The sequence below is a fragment of the Camelus ferus genome, chromosome 36 (genome assembly GCF_009834535.1).
Source record: "Camelus ferus isolate YT-003-E chromosome 36, BCGSAC_Cfer_1.0, whole genome shotgun sequence".
NCBI classification, from domain to species: domain Eukaryota; kingdom Metazoa; phylum Chordata; class Mammalia; order Artiodactyla; family Camelidae; genus Camelus; species Camelus ferus.
In genome coordinates, this window is record NC_045731.1 from 379201 (window position 1) to 398291 (window position 19091).

Below are 19091 nucleotides of genomic sequence, written 5' to 3' on the forward strand. Positions count from 1 at the left end.
GAAGGACGGCTTTCACACACACTTATTTCTCAGAACTGAGCATGTGGAGAGACGTTCATTCATCTAGCACAAAGGGAACGAGTTGCAGGGGAAACTTTTACTCTGGTTCCTAGTGTGTTTCCTAGTGTCCGTTGGAAGTTCCTGCAGTTTTCTCGGTAAATCGGAGTTGGAGCTAGTACCTAATCATATATATTTATGGAGTGTAATTTGAAAATTAGAAGTATCTTTTTGTTCCCAAAAAGCTAGGTGAAAGACGGCTTTCACACACACTTAACTCTCAGACCAGAGCATGTGGAGAGACGTTCGTTTACCTAGCACAAAATGAACGGGTTTCATGAGAAACTGTTTCTCTGGGTTCTGAGTCTGTTTCCTAGTGCCGGTTTGAAGTTCCTGCAATTTACACTGTAAAACCCAGTTGGAGCTAGTACCAACCATATATATGTATGGAGTGTAGATTGCAACTGAAAAGAAACTTTGCGTTCTCAACAAGCTAATTGAAGGATGGGTTTCACACACAATTATCTCTCAGAACTGAGCATGTGGAGAGACGTTCGTTCATGTAGCACAAAATAAACGGGTTACAGGGGAAACTTGTTCCCTGGTTTCTCAGTCTGTTTCCTAGTGCCGGTTTGAAGTTCCTGCAGTTTTCACTGTAAAATTCAGTTGGAGCTAGTACCTCCCCATATATATGTATGGAATGTATTTTGCAACTGAAAAGAATCTTTGTGTTCCCAACAAGCTAGGTGAAGTGCGGCTTTAACACACAGATATCTCTCAGAATTGAGCATGTGGAGAGACGTTCGTTCATCTAGGAAAAAGGGAACGGTTTACAGGAGAAACTTTTACTCTTGGTTCTGTGAATGTTTCCTAGTGCCGTTTTCAAGTTCCTGCAGTTTTCACTGTAAAACCTGTTTGAGCTAGTACCTCCCCATATATATGAAGGGAGTGCAGTTTACAACTGAAAGAAACTTTGTGTTCCCAAAAAGCTAGGTGAAGGTCGTCTTCTACACACACATATCTCTCAGAACTGAGCATGTGGAGAGACGTTCGTTCATGTAGAACAAAGGGAACGGGTTGCAGGGAAAAATTGTATCCTGGTTTCTCAGTGTGTTTCCTAGTGCCGGTTTGAAGTTCCTGCAATTTTCACTGTAAAACCGAGTTGGAGCTAGTACCTCCCCATATATATGTATGGAGTGTATTTTGCAACTGAAAAGAATCTTTGTGTTCCCAACAAGCTAGGTGAAGTGCGGCTTTCACACACAGTTAATTCTCAGAACTGAGCATGTGGAGAGACTTTCGTTCATCTAGGACAAAGAACGGTTTACAGGAGAAACTTTTACTCTTGGTTATGGGAAAGTTTCTTAGTGCCGTTTTCAAGTTCCTGCAGTTTTCACTGTAAAACCTGTTTGAGCTAGTACCTCCCGATATATATTTATGCAGTGCAGTTTGCAACTGAAAGAAACTTTGTGTTCCCAACAAGCTAGGTGAAGGACGGCTTTCACACACACTTATCTCTCAGATCTGAGCATCTAGAGAGACATACATTCATCTGGCACATAGGGAACGGGTTGCAGGGGAAACTTTTACTCTGGTTTCTCAGTGTGTTTCCTAGTGTCCGTTGGAAGTTCCTGCAGTTTTCTCTGTAAAATATAGTTGGAGCTAGTACCTGCCCATATATATGTATGGAGTGTAGTTTGCAACTGACCAGTATCTTTGTGTTACCAACAAGCAAGTTGAAGGACGGCTTTCACACACACTTATCTCTCAGAAATGAGCATGTGGAGAGACGTTCGTTCACCTAGCACATAGTGAACAGTTTGCAGGAGAAACTGTTTCTCTGGGTTCTGAGTCTGTTTCCTACTGCCGGTTTGAAGTTCCTGCAGTTTTCACTGTAAAACCCATTTGGAACTAGTACCAACCCATATATATGTATGGAGTGTTGTTTGCAACTGAAAGGTAACTTTGCATTATCAACAAGCTAGGTGAAGAATGGCTTTCACACACTAATAACTATCAGGACTGAGCATGTGTATAGACTTTCGTTCATGTAGCACAAATGAAACGTGTTGCAGGTGAAACTTGTACCCTGGTTTCTCAGTTTCCTAGTGCCTGTTTGAAGTTCCTGCAGTTTACACTGTAAAACACAGTTGAAGCTAGTCCCTGCCCATATATATATATGGAGTGTAGTTTGCAACTGAAAAGATTCTTTGTGTTCCTAAGAAGCTAGGTGAAGAACGGCTTTCACACACATTTATCTCTCAGAACTGAGCATGTGGAGAGAAGTTCTTTCACCTAGGAGAATAGGACGATTTATAGGAGAAATTTTTGCTCTGGGTTCTGAGAATGTTTCCTAGTGCCGGATTGAAATTCCTGCAGTTTTCTCTGTAAAAACGAGTTGGAGCTAGTACCTCCCCATATATATGTATGAAGTGTAGTTTGCAAATGAAAAGAAACTTTGTGTTCCCAACAAGCTTGGTGATGTACGGCATTCACACACACTTATCTCTCAGAACTGAGCATGTGGAGTGACATTCATTCATCTAGCAAAAAGGGAACGGGGTGCAGGTGAAAGTATTTTCTGATTTATCAATTTGTTTCCTAGTGCCGGTTTGAAGTACCTGCAGTTTTCACTGAAAACCAGGTTTGGAGCTAGTACCTCCCCTTATATATGTATGGATTTTGTTTTGCTACTTAATGGAAACTTTGTGTTCCCAAAATGCTAGTTGAAGTACGGCTTTCACACACACTTATCTCTCAGATCTGAGCATCTGGAGAGACGTTCATTCATCTAGCACAAAGGGGACGTTTTGCTGTGGAAACTTTTAATCTGGTTTCTCAGTGTGTTTCCTAGTGTCCGTTGGAAGTTATTGCAGTTTCCTGTGTAAAACTGAGTTGGAGCTAGTACCTACCTATATATATTTATGGAGTGTAGTTTGCAACTGAGAAGTATCTTTGTGTTCCCAACAAGCTAGGTGAAGGACGGCTTTCACACACACTTATCACTCAGAATTGAGCATGTGGAGAGACGTTCGTTTACCTAGCTCAAAGTGAACGGTTTTCAGGAGAAACTGTTTCTCTGGGTTCTGAGACTGTTTCCTAGTGCCGGACTGAAGTTCCAGCAGTTTTCACTGTAAAACACAGTTGGAGTTGTTACCTCCCCATATATAAGTAAGGAGTGTAGTTTGCAACTGAAAAGTAACTTTGTTTTCCCAACAAGCTGGTGAAGGGCAGCTTTCACACACATATTTCTCTCAGAAGTGAGCATGTGGATAAACCTTCGTTCATCTAGCACAAAGGGAACGGTTTGAAGAGAAAATTTTACTCAGCATTCTCAGTCTGTTTCCTAGTCCCGGATTGAAATTCCTGCAATTTTCACTGTAAAACCGATTTGAGATTGTACCTCCGCATGTATATGTATGGAGTGTGTTTTGCAACTGAAAAGAAAGTTAGTGTTCCCAGCAAGCTAGGTAAAGGACGGCTTTCACACACAATTATCTCTCAGAACTGAGCATGTGGAGAGATTTTCGTTCATATAGCACAAATGGAACTGGTTGCAGGAGAAAATTTTACTTTGGTTTCTCACTCTGTTTCCTAGTGCAAGTTTGAATTTCCAGCAGTTTTCACTTTAAAACAGATTTGAAGCTATTACCTCCCCGTATATATGTATGGAGTGTAGTTTGCAACTGAATAGAAACTTTGTGTTCCCAACAAGCTATGTGAAGGACGGCTTTCACACACACTTATCTCTCAGATCTGAGCATCTGGAGAGACGTTCATTCATCTAGCACAAAGGGAACGGCTTGTAGGGGAAACTTTTACTCTGGTTTCTCAGTGTGTTTCCTAGTGCCCGTTGGAAGTTCCTGCAGTTTTCTCGTAAAACCGAGTTGGAGCTAGTACCTACAAATATATATTTATAGATTGTAGTTTGCAACTGAGAAGTATCTTTGTGTTCCCAACAAGCTAGGTGAAAGACGGCTTTCACACACAAATTTCTCTCAGATTTGAGCATGTGGAGAGATGTTCGTTCACCTAGCACTAAGTGAACGGGTTGCAGGAGAAACTGTTTCTCTGGGTTCTGAGTCTGTTTCCTAGTGCCGGGTTGAAGTTCCTACAATTTTCCCTGTAAAACCCAGTTATAGCTAGTACCACCCCATATATATGTATATGGAGTGTAGTTTGCACCTGAAAAGAAAATTTGCGTTCTCAAGAAGCTAGGTGAAATATGGCTTTCACACACAATTATCTCTCAGAACTGAGCATGTGGAGAGACGTTCGTTCATGTAGCACAAATGGAAAGGTTTGCAGGGAAACTTGTACCCTGGAACCTCAGTCAGTTTCCTAGTGCCTGTTTGAATTTCCTGCAGTTTTCACTGTAAAACACAGTTGGAGCTAGTACCTGCCCATATATATGTATAGATTGTAGTTAGCAACTGAAAAGAAACTTTGTGTTCCCAAGAAGCTAGGTGAAGAACGGCTTTCACACACACTTTTCTCTCAGAAATGAGCATGTGGAGAGACGTACGTTCATCCAGCACAATGGGAACGAGTAGCAGGGGAAAATGTTACTCTGGGTTCACAGTCTTTTTCCTAGAGCCGGTTTGAAGTTCTTGCATTTTTCACTCTAAAATCGATTTGGAGCTAGTACCTCCCCACATAAAAATATGGAGTGTATTTGCAACTTAAAAGAAACTTTGTAATCCCAACAAGCAAGGTGAAGTGCTGCTTTCACACACAATTATCTCTCAGACCTGAGCATGTGGAAAGATGTTCGTTCACCTAGGACAAATGGACGGTTTACATGAGAAACTTTTACTCTGGGTTCTGAGACTGTTTCCTAGTGCCGGACTAAAGTTACTGCAGTTTTCACTGTAAAATCCAGTTGGAGCTAGTACCTCCCCATATATAATTAAGGAGTGTAGTTTGCAACTGAAAAGAAACTTTGTGATCCTAAGTAGCTAGTTGAAGTTCGGCATTCACACACAATTATCTCTCAGATATGAGCAAGTGGAGAGACGTTCATTCATCCAGCAAAATTGGAACGTTTAGCAGGGGAAAGGTTACTCCCGGTTCTCAGTCTGTTTCCTAGAGCCGATTTTAAGTTCCTGAAGTTTTAACTGTAAATCCGAGTTGGAGCTAGTACCTCCCCATATATATATGTATGGAGTGTTGTTTGCAACTGAAAAGAAACTTTGTGTTCCCAACAAGCTAGCTGAAGGGCGGCTTTCACACACACTTATCTCTCAGAACTGAGCATGTGGAGTGAAGTTCGTCACCTAGGAAAAAGGGAACGGTTTACAGGAGAAACTTTTACTCTGGGTTCTGTGTCTGTTTCCTAGTGCCGGTTTTAAGTTCCTGCAGTTTTCATTGTAAAACCGAGTTGGAGCTAGTACCTCCCCATATATATTTATGGATTGTTGTTGCCAACTGAATAGAAACTTTGTTTTCCCCACAAGCTAGGTGAAGGAATACATTCACACACAATTATCTCTCAGAAGTGAGCATGTGGATAGACGTTCGTTCATCTAGCACAAATGGAACGGTTTGAAGAGAAAATTTTACTCAGCATTCTCAGTCTGCTTCCTAGACCCGGATTGAAATTCCTGCTAATTTCACTATAAAACCTATTTGAGCTTGTACCTCCGCATGTATATGTATGGAGTTTGTTTTGCAACTGAAAAGAAACTTTGTGTTCCCAGCAAGCTAGGTGAAGGACGGCTTTCACACACACTTATTCTCAGAACTGAGCATGTGGAGAGACGTTCATTCATCTAGCACAAAGGGAACGGGTTGCAGGGGAAACTTTTATTCTGGTTCCAAGTGTGTTTCCTAGTGTCCGTTGGAAGTTCCTGCAGTTTTCTCTGTAAATCCGAGTTGGAGCTAGTACCTACTCATATATATTTATGGAGTGTAGTTTGCAAATGAGAAGTATCTTTTTGTTCCCAACAAGTTAGGTGAAGGACGGCTTTCACACACACTTAACTCTCAGAACTGAGCATGTGGAGAGACATTCGTTCACCTAGCACAAAGTGAACGGGTTGCAAGAGAAACTGTTTCTCTGTGTTCTGAGTCTGTTTCCTAGTGCCGGTTTGAAGTTCCTGCAGTTTACACTGTAAAACCCAGTTGGAGCTAGTACCAACCATATATATGTATGGAGTGTAGATTGCTACTGAAAAGAAACTTTGCGTTCTCAACAAGCTAAGTGAAGGATGGCTTTCACACACAATTATCTCTCAGAACTGAGCATGTGGAAAGACGTTCGTTCATGTAGCACAAAATAAACGGGTTGCAGGGGAAATTTGTTCCCTGGTTTCTCAGTCTGTTTCCTAGTGCAGGTTTGAAGTTCCTGCAGTTTTCACTGTAAAACATAGTTGGAGCTAGTACCTCCCCATATATATGTATGGAGTGTATTTTGCAACTGAAAAGAATCTTTGTGTTCCCAACAAGCTAGGTGAAGTACGGATTTCACACACAGTTATCTCTCAGAACTGAGCATGTGGAGAGACTTTCGTTCATCTAGGACAAAGGGAACGGTTTACAGGAGAAACTTTTACTCTTGGTTCTGAGAATGTTTCCTAGTGCCGTTTTAAATTTCCTGCAGTTTTCACTGTAAAACCTGTTTGAGCTAGTGCCTCCCGATATATATGTATGGAGTGCAGTTTGCAACTGAAAAGAAACTTTTGTTCCCAACCAGCTAGTTGAAGGACGGCTTTCACACACAATTATCTCTCAGAACTGAGCATGTGGAGAGACGTTCATTCATCTAGCACAAAGGGAGCAGGTTGCAGAAAAAAGAATTGTCTGGTTTCTCAATCTGTTTTCTAGTTCCGGTTTGAAGTTCCTGCAGTTTTCACTGTAAACCCGAGTTGGAGCTAGTACATCCCCTTATATATGTATGGATTGTGGTTTGCAACTGAATAGAAAGTTTGTTTTCCCAACAAGCTAGGTGAAGGACGGCTTTAACACACACTTGTCTCTCAGATCTGAGCATCTGGAGAGACGTATATTCATCTAGCACAAAGGGAACAGGTTGCAGGGGAAACTTTTATTCTGGTTTCTCAGTGTGTTTCCTAGTGTCCGTTGGATGTTCCTGCAGTTTTCTCTGTAAAACCGAGTTGGAGCTAGTACATACCCATATATATTTATGGAGTGTATTTTGCAACTCAGAAGTATCTTTGTGTTCCCAACAAGCTAGGTGAAGGACGGCTTTCACACACACTTACTTCTCAGACCTGAGCATTTGGAGAGACATTCGTTCACCTAGCACAAAATAAACGGCTTGCAGGAGAAACTGTTTCTCTGGGTTCTGAGACTGTTTCTTAGTGCCGGTTAGAAGTTCCTGCAGTTTTCACTGTAGAACCCATTTGGAGCTAGTACCAACCCATATATATGTATGGATTGTAGATTGCAACTGAAAAGAAACTTTGCGTTCTCAACAAGCTAGGTGAAGGATGGCTTTCACACACAATTATCTCTCAGAACTGAGCATGTGGAGAGACGTTCGTTCATGTAGAAAAAAGGGAACGGGTTGCAGGGGAAAATTGTATCCTGGTTTCTCAGTGTGTTTCCAAGTGCCGGTTTGAAGTTCCTGCAGTTTTCACTGTAAAACCGAGTTGGAGATAGTACCTCCCCATATATATGTATGGAGTGTATTTTGCAACTGAAAATAATCTTTGTGTTCCCAACAAGCTTGGTGAAGTGCGGCTTTCACACACAGTTATCTCTCAGAACTGAGCATGTGGAGAGACGATCGTTCATCAAGGACAAAGGGAACGGTTTACAGGAGAAACTTTTACTCTTGGTTCTGAGAAAGTTTCCTAGTGCCGTTTTCAAGTTCCTGCAGTTTTCACTGTAAAACCTGTTTGAGCTAATACCTCCCGATATATATGTATGGAGTGCAGTTTGCAACTGAAAAGAAACTTTTGTTCCCAACCAGCTAGGTGAAGGACGGCTTTCACACACAATTATCTCTCAGAACTGAGCATGTGGAGAGACGTTCATTCATCTAGCAAAAAGGGAGAAATTTGCAGGAAAAAGTATTGTCTGGTTTCTCAATCAGTTTTCTAGTGCCGGTTTGAAGTTTCTGCAGTTTTCACTGTAAACCCGAGTTGGAGCTAGTACATCCCCTTATATATGTATGGATTGTGGTTTGCAACTGAATAGAAAGTTTGTTTTCCCAACAAGCTAGGTGAAGGACGGCTTTCACACACATTTGTCTCTCAGATCTGAGCATCTGGAGAGACGTATATTCATCTAGCACAAAGGGAACGGGTTGCAGGGGAAACTTTTATTCTGGTTTCTCAGTGTGTTTCCTAGTGTCCGATGGAAGTTATTGCAGTTTTCTCTGTAAAACCGAGTTGGAGCTAGTACATACCCATATATATTTATGGAGTGTATTTTGCAACTCAGAAGTATATTTGTGTTCCCAACAAGCTAGGTGAAGTGCGGCTTTAACACACAGATATCTCTCAGAATTGAGCATGTGGAGAGACGTTCGTTCATCTAGGAAAAAGGGAACGGTTTACAGGAGAAACTTTTACTCTTGGTTCTGTGAATGTTTCCTAGTGCCGTTTTCAAGTTCCTGCAGTTTTCACTGTAAAACCTGTTTGAGCTAGTACCTCCCCATATATATGAAGGGAGTGCAGTTTGCAACTGAAAGAAACTTTGTGTTCCCAAAAAGCTAGGTGAAGGTCGTCTTCTACACACTCATATCTCTCAGAACTGAGCATGTGGAGAGACGTTCGTTCATGTAGAACAAAGGGAACGGGTTGCAGGGAAAAATTGTATCCTGGTTTCTCAGTGTGTTTCCTAGTGCCGGTTTGAAGTTCCTGCAATTTTCACTGTAAAACCGAGTTGGAGCTAGTACCTCCCCATATATATGTATGGAGTGTATTTTGCAACTGAAAAGAATCTTTGTGTTCCCAACAAGCTAGGTGAAGTGCGGCTTTCACACACAGTTAATTCTCAGAACTGAGCATGTGGAGAGACGTTCGTTCATCTAGGACAAAGAACGGTTTACAGGAGAAACTTTTACTCTTGGTTATGGGAAAGTTTCTTAGTGCCGTTTTCAAGTTCCTGCAGTTTTCACTGTAAAACCTGTTTGAGCTAGTACCTCCCGATATATATTTATGCAGTGCAGTTTGCAACTGAAAGAAACTTTGTGTTCCCAACAAGCTAGGTGAAGGACGGCTTTCACACACACTTATCTCTCAGATCTGAGCATCTAGAGAGACATACATTCATCTGGCACATAGGGAACGGGTTGCAGGGGAAACATTTACTCTGGTTTCTCAGTGTGTTTCCTAGTGTCCGTTGGAAGTTCCTGCAGTTTTCTCTGTAAAATATAGTTGGAGCTAGTACCTGCCCATATATATGTATGGAGTGTAGTTTGCAACTGACCAGTATCTTTGTGTTACCAACAAGCAAGTTGAAGGACGGCTTTCACACACACTTATCTCTCAGAATTGAGCATGTGGAGAGACGTTCGTTCACCTAGCACATAGTGAAAAGTTTGCAGGAGAAACTGTTTCTCTGGGTTCTGAGTCTGTTTCCTACTGCCGGTTTGAAGTTCCTGCAGTTTTCACTGTAAAACCCATTTGGAACTAGTACCAACCCATATATATGTATGGAGTGTTGTTTGCAACTGAAAAGAAACTTTGCATTATCAACAAGCTAGGTGAAGAATGGCTTTCACACACTAATAACTATCAGAACTGAGCATGTGTATAGACTTTCGTTCATGTAGCACAAATGAAACGTGTTGCAGGTGAAACTTGTACCCTGGTTTCTCAGTTTCCTAGTGCCTGTTTGAAGTTCCTGCAGTTTACACTGTAAAACACAGTTGAAGCTAGTCCCTGCCCATATATATATATGGAGTGTAGTTTGCAACTGAAAAGATTCTTTGTGTTCCTAAGAAGCTAGGTGAAGAACGGCTTTCACACACATTTATCTCTCAGAACTGAGCATGTGGAGAGAAGTTCTTTCACCTAGGAGAATAGGACGATTTATAGGAGAAATTTTTGCTCTGGGTTCTGAGAATGTTTCCTAGTGCCGGATTGAAATTCCTGCAGTTTTCTCTGTAAAAACGAGTTGGAGCTAGTACCTCCCCATATATATGTATGAAGTGTAGTTTGCAAATGAAAAGAAACTTTGTGTTCCCAACAAGCTTGGTGATGTACGGCATTCACACACACTTATCTCTCAGAACTGAGCATGTGGAGTGACATTCATTCATCTAGCAAAAAGGGAACGGGGTGCAGGTGAAAGTATTTTCTGATTTATCAATTTGTTTCCTAGTGCCGGTTTGAAGTACCTGCAGTTTTCACTGAAAACCAGGTTTGGAGCTAGTACCTCCCCTTATATATGTATGGATTTTGTTTTGCTACTTAATGGAAACTTTGTGTTCCCAAAATGCTAGTTGAAGTACGGCTTTCACACACACTTATCTCTCAGATCTGAGCATCTGGAGAGACGTTCATTCATCTAGCACAAAGGGGACGTTTTGCTGTGGAAACTTTTAATCTGGTTTCTCAGTGTGTTTCCTAGTGTCCGTTGGAAGTTATTGCAGTTTCCTGTGTAAAACTGAGTTGGAGCTAGTACCTACCTATATATATTTATGGAGTGTAGTTTGCAACTGAGAAGTATCTTTGTTTTCCCAACAAGCTAGGTGAAGGACGGCTTTCACACACACTTATCACTCAGAATTGAGCATGTGGAGAGACGTTCGTTTACCTAGCTCAAAGTGAACGGTTTTCAGGAGAAACTGTTTCTCTGGGTTCTGAGACTGTTTCCTAGTGCCGGACTGAAGTTCCAGCAGTTTTCACTGTAAAACACAGTTGGAGTTGTTACCTCCCCATATATAAGTAAGGAGTGTAGTTTGCAACTGAAAAGTAACTTTGTTTTCCCAACAAGCTGGTGAAGGGCAGCTTTCACACACATTTATCTCTCAGAAGTGAGCATGTGGATAAACCTTCGTTCATCTAGCACAAAGGGAACGGTTTGAAGAGAAAATTTTACTCAGCATTCTCAGTCTGTTTCCTAGTCCCGGATTGAAATTCCTGCAATTTTCACTGTAAAACCGATTTGAGATTGTACCTCCGCATGTATATGTATGGAGTGTGTTTTGCAACTGAAAAGAAAGTTAGTGTTCCCAGCAAGCTAGGTAAAGGACGGCTTTCACACACAATTATCTCTCAGAACTGAGCATGTGGAGAGATTTTCGTTCATATAGCACAAATGGAACTGGTTGCAGGAGAAAATTTTACTTTGGTTTCTCACTCTGTTTCCTAGTGCAAGTTTGAATTTCCAGCAGTTTTCACTTTAAAACAGATTTGAAGCTATTACCTCCCCGTATATATGTATGGAGTGTAGTTTGCAACTGAATAGAAACTTTGTGTTCCCAACAAGCTATGTGAAGGACGGCTTTCACACACACTTATCTCTCAGATCTGAGCATCTGGAGAGACGTTCATTCATCTAGCACAAAGGGAACGGCTTGTAGGGGAAACTTTTACTCTGGTTTCTCAGTGTGTTTCCTAGTGCCCGTTGGAAGTTCCTGCAGTTTTCTCGTAAAACCGAGTTGGAGCTAGTACCTACAAATATATATTTATAGATTGTAGTTTGCAACTGAGAAGTATCTTTGTGTTCCCAACAAGCTAGGTGAAAGACGGCTTTCACACACAAATTTCTCTCAGATTTGAGCATGTGGAGAGATGTTCGTTCACCTAGCACTAAGTGAACGGGTTGCAGGAGAAACTGTTTCTCTGGGTTCTGAGTCTGTTTCCTAGTGCCGGGTTGAAGTTCCTACAATTTTCCCTGTAAAACCCAGTTATAGCTAGTACCACCCCATATATATGTATATGGAGTGTAGTTTGCACCTGAAAAGAAAATTTGCGTTCTCAAGAAGCTAGGTGAAATATGGCTTTCACACACAATTATCTCTCAGAACTGAGCATGTGGAGAGACGTTCGTTCATGTAGCACAAATGGAAAGGTTTGCAGGGAAACTTGTACCCTGGAACCTCAGTCAGTTTCCTAGTGCCTGTTTGAATTTCCTGCAGTTTTCACTGTAAAACACAGTTGGAGCTAGTACCTGCCCATATATATGTATAGATTGTAGTTAGCAACTGAAAAGAAACTTTGTGTTCCCAAGAAGCTAGGTGAAGAACGGCTTTCACACACACTTTTCTCTCAGAAATGAGCATGTGGAGAGACGTACGTTCATCCAGCACAATGGGAACGAGTAGCAGGGGAAAATGTTACTCTGGGTTCACAGTCTTTTTCCTAGAGCCGGTTTGAAGTTCTTGCATTTTTCACTCTAAAATCGATTTGGAGCTAGTACCTCCCCACATAAAAATATGGAGTGTATTTGCAACTTAAAAGAAACTTTGTAATCCCAACAAGCAAGGTGAAGTGCTGCTTTCACACACAATTATCTCTCAGACCTGAGCATGTGGAAAGATGTTCGTTCACCTAGGACAAATGGACGGTTTACATGAGAAACTTTTACTCTGGGTTCTGAGACTGTTTCCTAGTGCCGGACTAAAGTTACTGCAGTTTTCACTGTAAAATCCAGTTGGAGCTAGTACCTCCCCATATATAATTAAGGAGTGTAGTTTGCAACTGAAAAGAAACTTTGTGATCCTAAGTAGCTAGTTGAAGTTCGGCATTCACACACAATTATCTCTCAGATATGAGCAAGTGGAGAGACGTTCATTCATCCAGCAAAATTGGAACGTTTAGCAGGGGAAAGGTTACTCCCGGTTCTCAGTCTGTTTCCTAGAGCCGATTTTAAGTTCCTGAAGTTTTAACTGTAAATCCGAGTTGGAGCTAGTACCTCCCCATATATATATGTATGGAGTGTTGTTTGCAACTGAAAAGAAACTTTGTGTTCCCAACAAGCTAGCTGAAGGGCGGCTTTCACACACACTTATCTCTCAGAACTGAGCATGTGGAGTGAAGTTCGTCACCTAGGAAAAAGGGAACGGTTTACAGGAGAAACTTTTACTCTGGGTTCTGTGTCTGTTTCCTAGTGCCGGTTTTAAGTTCCTGCAGTTTTCATTGTAAAACCGAGTTGGAGCTAGTACCTCCCCATATATATTTATGGATTGTTGTTGCCAACTGAATAGAAACTTTGTTTTCCCCACAAGCTAGGTGAAGGAATACATTCACACACAATTATCTCTCAGAAGTGAGCATGTGGATAGACGTTCGTTCATCTAGCACAAATGGAACGGTTTGAAGAGAAAATTTTACTCAGCATTCTCAGTCTGCTTCCTAGACCCGGATTGAAATTCCTGCTAATTTCACTATAAAACCTATTTGAGCTTGTACCTCCGCATGTATATGTATGGAGTTTGTTTTGCAACTGAAAAGAAACTTTGTGTTCCCAGCAAGCTAGGTGAAGGACGGCTTTCACACACACTTATTCTCAGAACTGAGCATGTGGAGAGACGTTCATTCATCTAGCACAAAGGGAACGGGTTGCAGGGGAAACTTTTATTCTGGTTCCAAGTGTGTTTCCTAGTGTCCGTTGGAAGTTCCTGCAGTTTTCTCTGTAAATCCGAGTTGGAGCTAGTACCTACTCATATATATTTATGGAGTGTAGTTTGCAAATGAGAAGTATCTTTTTGTTCCCAACAAGTTAGGTGAAGGACGGCTTTCACACACACTTAACTCTCAGAACTGAGCATGTGGAGAGACATTCGTTCACCTAGCACAAAGTGAACGGGTTGCAAGAGAAACTGTTTCTCTGTGTTCTGAGTCTGTTTCCTAGTGCCGGTTTGAAGTTCCTGCAGTTTACACTGTAAAACCCAGTTGGAGCTAGTACCAACCATATATATGTATGGAGTGTAGATAGCTACTGAAAAGAAACTTTGCGTTCTCAACAAGCTAAGTGAAGGATGGCTTTCACACACAATTATCTCTCAGAACTGAGCATGTGGAAAGACGTTCGTTCATGTAGCACAAAATAAACGGGTTGCAGGGGAAATTTGTTCCCTGGTTTCTCAGTCTGTTTCCTAGTGCAGGTTTGAAGTCCCTGCAGTTTTCACTGTAAAACATAGTTGGAGCTAGTACCTCCCCATATATATGTATGGAGTGTATTTTGCAACTGAAAAGAATCTTTGTGTTCCCAACAAGCTAGGTGAAGTACGGATTTCACACACAGTTATCTCTCAGAACTGAGCATGTGGAGAGACTTTCGTTCATCTAGGACAAAGGGAACGGTTTACAGGAGAAACTTTTACTCTTGGTTCTGAGAATGTTTCCTAGTGCCGTTTTAAATTTCCTGCAGTTTTCACTGTAAAACCTGTTTGAGCTAGTGCCTCCCGATATATATGTATGGAGTGCAGTTTGCAACTGAAAAGAAACTTTTGTTCCCAACCAGCTAGTTGAAGGACGGCTTTCACACACAATTATCTCTCAGAACTGAGCATGTGGAGAGACGTTCATTCATCTAGCACAAAGGGAGCAGGTTGCAGAAAAAAGAATTGTCTGGTTTCTCAATCTGTTTTCTAGTTCCGGTTTGAAGTTCCTGCAGTTTTCACTGTAAACCCGAGTTGGAGCTAGTACATCCCCATATATATTTATGGAGTGTATTTTGCAACTCAGAAGTATCTTTGTGTTCCCAACAAGCTAGGTGAAGGACGGCTTTCACACACACTTACTTCTCAGACCTGAGCATTTGGAGAGACATTCGTTCACCTAGCACAAAATAAACGGCTTGCAGGAGAAACTGTTTCTCTGGGTTCTGAGACTGTTTCTTAGTGCCGGTTAGAAGTTCCTGCAGTTTTCACTGTAGAACCCATTTGGAGCTAGTACCAACCCATATATATGTATGGATTGTAGATTGCAACTGAAAAGAAACTTTGCGTTCTCAACAAGCTAGGTGAAGGATGGCTTTCACACACAATTATCTCTCAGAACTGAGCATGTGGAGAGACGTTCGTTCATGTAGAAAAAAGGGAACGGGTTGCAGGGGAAAATTGTATCCTGGTTTCTCAGTGTGTTTCCTAGTGCCGGTTTGAAGTTCCTGCAGTTTTCACTGTAAAACCGAGTTGGAGATATTACCTCCCCATATATATGTATGGAGTGTATTTTGCAACTGAAAATAATCTTTGTGTTCCCAACAAGCTTGGTGAAGTGCGGCTTTCACACACAGTTATCTCTCAGAACTGAGCATGTGGAGAGACTTTCGTTCATCAAGGACAAAGGGAACGGTTTACAGGAGAAACTTTTACTCTTGGTTCTGAGAAAGTTTCCTAGTGCCGTTTTCAAGTTCCTGCAGTTTTCACTGTAAAACCTGTTTGAGCTAGTACCTCCCGATATATATGTATGGAGTGCAGTTTGCAACTGAAAAGAAACTTTTGTTCCCAACCAGCTAGGTGAAGGACGGCTTTCACACACAATTATCTCTCAGAACTGAGCATGTGGAGAGACGTTCATTCATCTAGCAAAAAGGGAGAAATTTGCAGGAAAAAGTATTGTCTGGTTTCTCAATCAGTTTTCTAGTGCCGGTTTGAAGTTTCTGCAGTTTTCACTGTAAACCCGAGTTGGAGCTAGTACATCCCCTTATATATGTATGGATTGTGGTTTGCAACTGAATAGAAAGTTTGTTTTCCCAACAAGCTAGGTGAAGGACGGCTTTCACACACATTTGTCTCTCAGATCTGAGCATCTGGAGAGACGTATATTCATCTAGCACAAAGGGAACGGGTTGCAGGGGAAACTTTTATTCTGGTTTCTCAGTGTGTTTCCTAGTGTCCGATGGAAGTTATTGCAGTTTTCTCTGTAAAACCGAGTTGGAGCTAGTACATACCCATATATATTTATGGAGTGTATTTTGCAACTCAGAAGTATCTTTGTGTTCCCAACAAGCTAGGTGAAGGACGGCTTTCACACACACTTACTTCTCAGACCTGAGCATGTGGAGAGACGTTCGTTCACCTAGCACAAAATAAACGGGTTGCAGGAGAAACTGTTTCTCTGGGTTCTGAGACTGTTTCTTACTGCCGGTTAGAAGTTCCTGCAGTTTTCATTGTAGAACCCATTTGGAGCTAGTACCAACCCATATATATGTATGGATTGTAGATTGCAACTGAAAAGAAACTTTGCGTTCTCAACAAGCTAGGTGAAGGATGGCTTTCACACACAATTATCTCTCAGAACTGAGCATGTGGAGAGACGTTCGTTCATGTAGAAAAAAGGGAACGGGTTGCAGGGGAAAATTGTATCCTGGTTTCTCAGTGTGTTTCCTAGTGCCGGTTTGAAGTTCCTGCAGTTTTCACTGTAAAACCGAGTTGGAGATAGTACCTCCCCATATATATGTATGGAGTGTATTTTGCAACTGAAAATAATCTTTGTGTTCCCAACAAGCTTGGTGAAGTGCGGCTTTCACACACAGTTATCTCTCAGAACTGAGCATGTGGAGAGACGATCGTTCATCAAGGACAAAGGGAACGGTTTACAGGAGAAACTTTTACTCTTGGTTCTGAGAAAGTTTCCTAGTGCCGTTTTCAAGTTCCTGCAGTTTTCACTGTAAAACCTGTTTGAGCTAGTACCTCCCGATATATTTGTATGCAGTGCAGTTTGCAACTGAAAGAAACTTTGTGTTCCCAACAAGCTAGGTGAAGTCGGCTTTCACACACACTTATCTCTCAGAACTGATTCTGTGGAGAGACGTTCATTCATCTAGCAAAAAGGGAGAAATTTGCAGGAAAAAGTATTGTCTGGTTTCTCAATCAGTTTTCTATTGCCGGTTTGAAGTTCCTGCAGTTTTCACTGTAAACCCGAGTTGGAGCTAGTACATCCCCTTATATATGTATGGACTGTGGTTTGCAACTTAAAAGAAAATTTGTGTTCCCAACATGCTAGTTAAAGTTCGGCTTTCACACACATTTATCTCTCAGATCTGAGCATCTGGAGAGTCGTTCATTCATCAAGCACATAGGGAATGGTTTGCAGGGGAAACTTTTACTCTGGTTTCTCAGTGTGTTTCCTAGTGTCCGATGGAAGTTATTGCAGTTTTCTCTGTAAAACCGAGTTGGAGCTAGTACCTACCCATATATATTTATGGAGTGTAGTTTGCAACTCAGAAGTATCTTTGTGTTCCCTACAAGCTAGTTGAAGGACGGCTTTCACACACACTTATCACTCAGAATTGAGCATGTGGAGAGACGTTCGTTCACCTAGCAAAAAATGAACGGGTTGCAGGAGAAAATGTTTCTCTGTGTTCTGAGTCTGTTTCCTAGTGCCGGTTTGAAGTTCCTGCACTTTTCACTGTAAAACCCAGTTGGAGCTAGCACCACCCCATATATATTTATGGATTGTAATTTGCAACTGAAAAGAAACTTTGCGTTCTCAACAAGCTAGGTGAAGGATGGCTTTCACACACACTTATCTCTCAGAAATGAGCAAGTGGAGAGACTTTCATTCATCCAGCACAATGGGAACGGGTAGCAGTAGAAAGTGTTACTCCGGGTTCTCAGTCTTTTTCCTAGTGCCGGTTTGAAGTTCCTGCAGTTTTCACTGTAAAACATAGTTGGAGCTAGTACCTCCCCATATATATGTATGGAGTGTATTTTGCAACTGAAAAGAATCTTTGTGTTCCCAACAAGCTAGGTGAAGTACGGATTTCACACACAGTTATCTCTCAGAACTGAGCATGTGGAGAGACTTTCGTTCATCTAGGACAAAGGGAACGGTTTACAGGAGAAACTTTTACTCTTGGTTCTGAGAATGTTTCCTAGTGCCGTTTTAAATTTCCTGCAGTTTTCACTGTAAAACCTGTTTGAGCTAGTGCCTCCCGATATATATGTATGGAGTGCAGTTTGCAACTGAAAAGAAACTTTTGTTCCCAACCAGCTAGTTGAAGGACGGCTTTCACACACAATTATCTCTCAGAACTGAGCATGTGGAGAGACGTTCATTCATCTAGCACAAAGGGAGCAGGTTGCAGAAAAAAGAATTGTCTGGTTTCTCAATCTGTTTTCTAGATCCGGTATGAAGTTCCTGCAGTTTTCACTGTAAACCCGAGTTGGAGCTAGTACATCCCCTTATATACGTATGGATTGTGGTTTGCAACTGAATAGAAAGTTTGTTTTCCCAACAAGCTAGGTGAAGGACGGCTTTCACACACACTTGTCTCTCAGATCTGAGCATCTGGAGAGACGTATATTCATCTAGCACAAAGGGAACGGGTTGCAGGGGAAACTTTTATTCTGGTTTCTCAGTGTGTTTCCTAGTGTCCGTTGGATGTTCCTGCAGTTTTCTCTGTAAAACCGAGTTGGAGCTAGTACATACCCATATATATTTATGGAGTGTATTTTGCAACTCAGAAGTATCTTTGTGTTCCCAACAAGCTAGGTGAAGGACGGCTTTCACACACACTTACTTCTCAGACCTGAGCATGTGGAGAGACGTTCGTTCACCTAGCACAAAATAAACGGGTTGCAGGAGAAACTGTTTCTCTGGGTTCTGAGACTGTTTCTTAGTGCCGGTTAGAAGTTCCTGCAGTTTTCACTGTAGAACCCATTTGGAGCTAGTACCAACCCATATATATGTATGGATTGTAGATTGCAACTAAAAAGAAAATTTGCGTTCTCAACAAGCTAGGTGAAGGATGGCTTTCACACACAATTATCTCTCAGAACTGAGCATGTGGAGAGACGTTCGTTCATGTAGAAAAAAGGGAACGGGTTGCAGGGGAAAATTGTATCCTGGTTTCTCAGTGTGTTTCCTAGTGCCGGTTTGAAGTTCCTGCAGTTTTCACTGTAAAACCGAGTTGGAGATAGTACCTCCCCATATATATGTATGGAGTGTATTTTGCAACTGAAAATAATCTTTGTGTTCCCAACAAGCTTGGTGAAGTGCGGCTTTCACACACAGTTATCTCTCAGAACTGAGCATGTGGAGAGACGATCGTTCATCAAGGACAAAGGGAACGGTTTACAGGAGAAACTTTTACTCTTGGTTCTGAGAAAGTTTCCTAGTGCCGTTTTCAAGTTCCTGCAGTTTTCACTGTAAAACCTGTTTGAGCTAGTACCTCCCGATATATTTGTATGCAGTGCAGTTTGCAACTGAAAGAAACTTTGTGTT